Source organism: Microtus pennsylvanicus, chromosome 3 (genome assembly GCF_037038515.1).
Source record: "Microtus pennsylvanicus isolate mMicPen1 chromosome 3, mMicPen1.hap1, whole genome shotgun sequence".
NCBI classification, from domain to species: domain Eukaryota; kingdom Metazoa; phylum Chordata; class Mammalia; order Rodentia; family Cricetidae; genus Microtus; species Microtus pennsylvanicus.
This window is the reverse complement of record NC_134581.1, coordinates 64,105,333-64,112,293: the sequence shown is the minus strand read 5'-3', so window position 1 is coordinate 64,112,293 and position 6,961 is coordinate 64,105,333.

The window sequence follows — 6,961 nt, the reverse complement described above, 5'->3', positions numbered from 1 at the left end:
GGTATTTGAATATGTTCCTTCTTCTAAGAAAAGAAGTGTGATTTTTCTACGGTTTAGACCTTCCCAGAGATAAAATGCTAATGGGTTCATTTACTTTAAGAAATGGTAGAGCCCCTATTAAGAGATAAACCCTGCGCTATGCCTGAGATATGGGCTATAAAGGTAGACAAGACCTTGAGGGGTGTGCCCTACAGTGAGGAAATAACCTCATAGTGTGTAGAGTGTGGTGATATGATTGCTTTAGTGCAGAGAAGTACCTAGTTTAGAGGGAAAGGAAGAGCATGAGATTTCACAGAAGAGGATGGAGCTGGGCTAAGGCTATGGGGAGGGACCTAGTGTATTTTGCAGACCAGGAAGAAAGCAGGTCCTCAAAGATTTAGATGTTATGTAGCTGCACTCACCTAAACAGGTTCAGCATGGCTCAAGTACAAAATAGGAGTGGAGAGTTAGGGAGAGAAAGCTGGAAGGCACAGGGGGCTTTAGATTTTTGTCCTAGTGAAAGGGGGTTAAGGAAAAGCCCTGGGGCAAGATTCCATGGGAAGCAAAGCCTTCATCAGCTGTGGAAGCAGAAGATGGTGCTTAAGATTAACCAATTAGTTTTCCACTCCGTTCAGAAAGTATATTCCAGGTCCTATGGCTTCAATCTGCAGCCCAATCTGCTTCCCACATTGTTAGGACTTCTCTTATTGGACAAACTGGGCATCATTATTCCCTTCAACAGAAATAGCCTCACCTTGGAAAACTGCTCAAAGGGATCCAGGTCAGATCTTGAGTTAACTCCCTTTGAGTTAATTAGTTCTGAGAACTGGTGGTTCTGGCCAGAAGTAGTGGTTACCCAGATCAGCACATCCAGTGAAACTCGTCGAAGCATCTGCTCTTACAGGGCGTAAGCTGCCTTCTGATCAGGCAGGAAGAAACTCTGCTTTACTCTCGCTGACTATAGATTTAGGCATTTGCCTATAAGTTCTTTCCTGTATTTAGGTCAGATTCGCTATATTAATGTAGCAGTGTTCCTTATATTAAAGAATATTTCTGTAGGCTGGCCTTGAACTTGCTTTCTGCCCAGGCAAAGCCTTGAATTTTCAAACAAGTCTCAGCTTCCCAAATCGCTGGGAGTATATGCCTTTGCCACCGTTCCTGACTTGTTTGAGAGGCTTCTGAATTCTTCTGTTTTATCAGTCTTGGGACTGTGCATGCCAGTGTCAGCAATTTAGCCAGACTTGGCTTAGAAATAAGCCTGGGCTTTGGGGATGGTGGCTTATGTTCATAATCCCAACACTTTTAGGAAACTGAGACAGGAGAATTGCAATGGATTTGAGGCCAACATGGGCTATAGTGTGAGACACTATCTCAAAAATAATTAAATAAGTAAACCCCAAAATAAATGTGGAAGGATTACTTTCTCAAATTACCTACTCTGGAGACAGATGCATGAGTAAGTCAAAACATCTATCAACTAAATTTAACCACAAGCACAATTTGGTATCGTTAAAATAAATATTTCCTAATATCTTTAACCAAGAAACTGGTTTGGTTGATCATACATAACAGTATATCTCCTGGTCATATTTCTTTGGGAATTATAAAACCACTTCTTACCATTTATTTAAAAAATGGTTTGATGGGTGGTTGAATATGTGGTAGATCTTAAGAATAAGTACTTTATTTGGTCCTGTGAATTTGATTGGACTGGGGTAGAATGCATACCTGTTTTCCCAGCATTTGGAAAGTAAAGGCAGGAAAACTAGGAATTCATAGTCGGCCTGGACTGCCTGAGACTCTATCACAAAAAAACCCAAGACAATCAGGACAGCCTAGGGTTGGTGGTGGAGACATAGCTCCTAGACAGTCAGGACAGCCTAGGGGGGGTGGTGGAGACATAGCTCCTAGACAGTCAGGACAGCCTAGGGGTGGTGGAGAGATGCTCAGTGGTGAAGAGCACTTGCTGTTGCTGAAGAGAACCAGGTTGGACTTCTGGCACTCACATGATAGCTAATGACCATCCACAACTACAGTTCTGGGCAATTCAGATTCTTGTGACTTCCACAGGCATCTGCATGCACATGGTGGACATACAGACATACAGTCACACATATAAAGTATTTTTTTTTTTAAAAATAGGTGCTAAAGAGATGGTTTAGTAGCTAAGAGTGTATATTGCTCTTACAGAGGATAGGAGTTCAGTTCCCAGCACTCCTGTTGGGAATCCCCTGTAACTCCAGGTGATCCAGCACCTTCTTCTGGACTCCATGAGCATGTACACCCACGTGTACTATCCCCCAAAGAGATAAGCACATATGCACATAATTAAAAAATAATAAAATCTTTAAAACTACAAAAAAAAACATGTATTTTGGTAAGAAACAACCTTCCTATCTATAAATTAGTAATACAGAAATGAGTCAAGAGCTATGTGATGGTTCAGTGGCTTAAGGTAGTTTCTGCCAAAGCCTGAGGACCCGAGTTTGAGTCCTAGAACTCACATGTAGCAGAGAATAAACTTCCATGAAGTATTCTGATTTCCATATGTGTGCCATGGCACATATGCTCCTCCCAATAAATATGTTTTATATATAAAAACACATGTAATAACAGTATGTATGTAATAAAATATTTTATTTTATTTATTTTTTAAAAAATATTTATTATGTATACAATAGTCTGTCTGTGTGTATGCCTGCAGGCCAGAAGAGGGCACCAGACCTCATTACAGATGGTTGTGAGCCACCATGTGGTTGCCGGGAATTGAACTCAGAACCTTTGGAAGAGCAGGCAATGCTCTTAACCTCTGAGCCATCTCTCCAGCCCCCATAAAATATTTTAAATGAGTTGAAATGCTAAGTTTTTTTTTAAGCTTTTCTTTCTTTTTAAGTGCATTGGTATTTTGCCTGCATGTATGTCAGTGTGAAAATGCCAGATTTGCTGGGATTGGAGTTGCAGACAGTTGTGAGCTACCATGTTGCTGCTGGAAATTGAACCTAGGTTCTCTGGAAGAGTAGCCAGTGCTCTCAACTGCTGAGTCATCTCTCCAGCCCAAAATGCTAGAATTTTTAAAGCAGTTATGAATTTTTTTTTTTTTTTTTTTTTGCTGTTTCTTTGAGACAGGATCTCTCTATGTAGCCCTGGCTGTTCTGGAACTCACCATATAGACCAGATTGGCCTTGAACTTGTAAAGGTCTGCCTGCCTCTGCTGGGATTGAAGGCTGTGGAGGAGACTATACCAATCTCAACCTTGAATTTTTGGTACTTCTGCCTCCATTCCTGAACTCTGCTACAAGGTTTCATGCAGTGCTGGGGATCAGAATCTAACTCTGGGACACTATATATGCTGGGCAAGCATTCTACCAGCCGAGGCACGTACCTAGCTTCTCTACCCTCCTTTTTTGCTGGGGGGGATGAGAATCAAACTTGGATTCATCTTGTGTTGGGTCTTCAGATGTGCACCAACATGTTTGGTACTGGTGACTTTGTGTGTGTGCGTGTGCGCGCATGTGTTTGTGTGCATGTGCGTGCGTGTGTGTGTGTGTGTGTGTGTGTGTGTGCAGGTGTGCATGTATGTGCAGGCATCTGGAGACAAAAGGTATCTTCTTCAATGGGTTTCCATCTTATGTTTTAGATAGGAGGTCTATATTGGTAATATGGGTCTTCTAATATATGTTTATATGTATGTGTAGCCACATGTGTGTGTATACACACAGACAACCATAGATGTCTTTTGGTTTTTTTTTAATATTTATTTGTTTATTATGTATACAATATTCTGTCTGCATGTATTCCTGCAGGCCAGAAGAGGGCACCAGACCTTATTACAGATGGTTGTGAGCCACCATGTGGTTGCTGGGAATTGAACTCAGGACCTTTGGAAGAGCAGGCAATGCTCTTAACCGCTGAGCCATCTCTCCAGCCCCAATAGATGTCTTTTGTAAAGCAAAATTTATGATTTTCCTTTCTTATAGCAGTATGGTTAGATTAGATGAAAAAATTATTTACTTATTTTAATTTTTTAGTTTTTGGTTTCTTGAGACAGGGTCTCTCTATGTAATCCTGGCTGACCTACAATTCAAAATCACTATGTAGACCAGACTGGCTTTGAATTGACAAAATTCTGCCTGCCTTTGCCTTCTGAATGGTATGCTACCACAACCGCTGAGAATAATGTAGGGCAGTGTCTAAGGGAACTATGATAAGGACACGAGCAATGCTGTGTACATAAATTCCAGTTGTGTACATATATTCCAGTGTATGTACAGTACGATTTATTACTAAGTCGATTGAGGATCGTTATGTTGCTTCCAATATTCTGCACTTTGATCTATTCTGTAGTCTAAGATCTGTCTCAGCAGGATAGCTATATCGTGCCTGGTTTTGTTAGTTCAGGAATGTAGTTTGGGCCAGGTTTGGTGACACATTTTTGATCTCAGCACTTAGGGGCCATAGGTAGGTGGATCTCTGTGAACTCAAGGCCTAGCCTGGTCTACATAGAGAATTCTAGACTAGCTACAGCTACATAGTAAGACCCTGTTTCAAAAAAGATAGTTTGGGGGGGCTGGAGAGATGGCTCAGTGGTTAAGAGCATTGCCTGCTCTTCCACAGGTTCTGAGTTCAATTCCCAGCAACCACATGGTGGCTCACAACCATCTGTGATGGGGTCTGGTGCCCTCTTCTGGCCTGCAGGCATACACACAGACAGAACACTGTATACATAATAAATAAATAAATATTTTTTAAAAAAGATAGTTTGGGGGGTTGGAGAGATGGCTCAGCGGTTAAGAACATAGCCTGCTCTTCCAAAGGTCCTGAGTTCAAATCCCAGCAACCACATGGTGGCTCACAGCCATCTGCAATGAGGTCTGGTGCCCTCTTCTGGCCTGGAGGCATACATGTAGACAGAATATTGTATACATGATAGATAGATAGATAGATAGATAGATAGATAGATAGATAGATAGATAGATAGATAGTTTGGGGTCAGTAAATTAGGTGGCGGCCATCAAACCTAACAACCTGAGTTCCACGTGTAGGCCTGAGTGAACTGGCTCCTGACATTGTCTTTCACATGCAATGATATACACACAGGCATGTGTGACACACATGTTAAATATATAATTGTAATTTAAAAATCCAAAAGCAACCAAACAAAACTAGATTGTAGTTAACTAGGTGTGGTGACACCCATAAACACATATAATCCCAGCCCTAGAGAGCTGAGGAAAGAAAATCAGAATTTGAAGGTCGTCCTCAGCTAAATATGGAGTTCTGAACTACAGGAGGCCCAGTTCAAAAGGACAACAATAATAAACAAAAAAAAAAACCAGACAAAACAGAAAAGACTATGTAGTTCAAGGCAATCCTAGAAGTACATGGCAAACTATGCTTGCAATCCTAGCACTTAGGTTGTTAAGGCAGGAGAATTGCCTTGAATTCCAGCCAGCATGGGCTACAGAGTGAGATCTTCGGACAAAAAAAAAAAAAAATACCCCTCTCCCCACCAAAAAAACTCCAAGAAAACAGATGAATAAATAAACTCAAGCTAGATACTGGCACTTGTACTCTGGTTCTATGAATTTTTTCTAAGAGCAAAGCTAGCCACCCAAAATCTTGGTGCTTTGTTTTTGTGTCTCATTCCTTTCTGAACATCGTCCTATTGAGCTTGCAATAGGTACAATTCTGGCAAGCTTCCTTTATTTACTGCATTGCCCCTACACACATTTGCACCTCTGAACCCCCTAAGCTCTTTTTATTCATCTAAGTTGCATCCTTTATTATTTTCCTTTCCACATCCATAGATTTAGTTCTTCAGCCTGGGTTCAGGTTTCACCTCACTAGAAATTTTGTGGCTGGTTGAATCGCTGACTGCAAGGTTCCCTAGGATCACTGGGCAAAAGAAGTGCAAAAGTAATATCAGTAGTAGGTGGAGACAGGCTGGCTTTCTGTTTCCGGTCATTTGTAATTTCTTGTAATGTAACGGCATTCCTTTTCTTTTTTCCACATTGGTTTATGCAGCGTTACTGAGAAGAATTACTAGCAAGGCTCCTGGTGATCACTCATCCACTGACAACTGCCTCAGTTATTTATGGTGACACTAAATGTCAGGCAGACACGGAAGGGTCATCTGAGTTTGGCTTATGTCACAATGGACAGATGGTCCAGATGTAGTGGAGCATGCCGGTCATCCCAGCATTTGGACTACCAGGAGTTTAAAGACAGGTTTGCATCCTTGGCTACAAAGTAAGTCCAAAGCCAGTCTGGGCTATAGGAGACCCTATTTCAAAAAATCAAAACCAAAAGAAGCTAGGTGTGTTGGGGACACTTTTAATGCCAGCACTGAGGAGGCAGAAGCAGAAAGATTGAAAAGTTTGCTGGTGCCACCCTGTTCTTTATAGGGAGTTCCCGGTCAGCCAAGGCTACAGAGGGAAAATGTTAAAAAATGAAAGCCAAACAACAAAAAGACCTTTAGAATCCATCATGGTGGTGCACGCCTTTAGTCCCAGCACTCAGGAAGCAGAGCAGATAGATCTCTGAGTTTGAGGCCAGCCTGGTCTACAGAGTTTCAGGCTAGACAAGCTACACAGAGAAACTCTATCTCAAAAAAAAAAAAAAAAAGAAAGAAAGAAAGAAAAACTTTAGAAATAGTTAAAGCAGGAAACCACTATGAATCATAATACTGATATAAATGCTACCATTATGTTAATATTTAGATGAAAAATTCATTGGTTGTTTAAGAGGAATCTATAGGATAATGAAATATATACACATTTCAAGCACCATCTTGATTGGGACTGTTAGTAGGTTCCAGTACACACTGGCAGCAGGGAAGGATCATCTCTTTATCTCACCTTGGCACACAAGAGCAGATGCCTCCATCAGTCTGTGGTCTTGTTTGTCTCTCTCTGTCCTGTAATTTCTTACTCTGCTTTGTTTCGTTGTATCTTCGTAACTCCTGAACTTTGTTCTAGAGCAT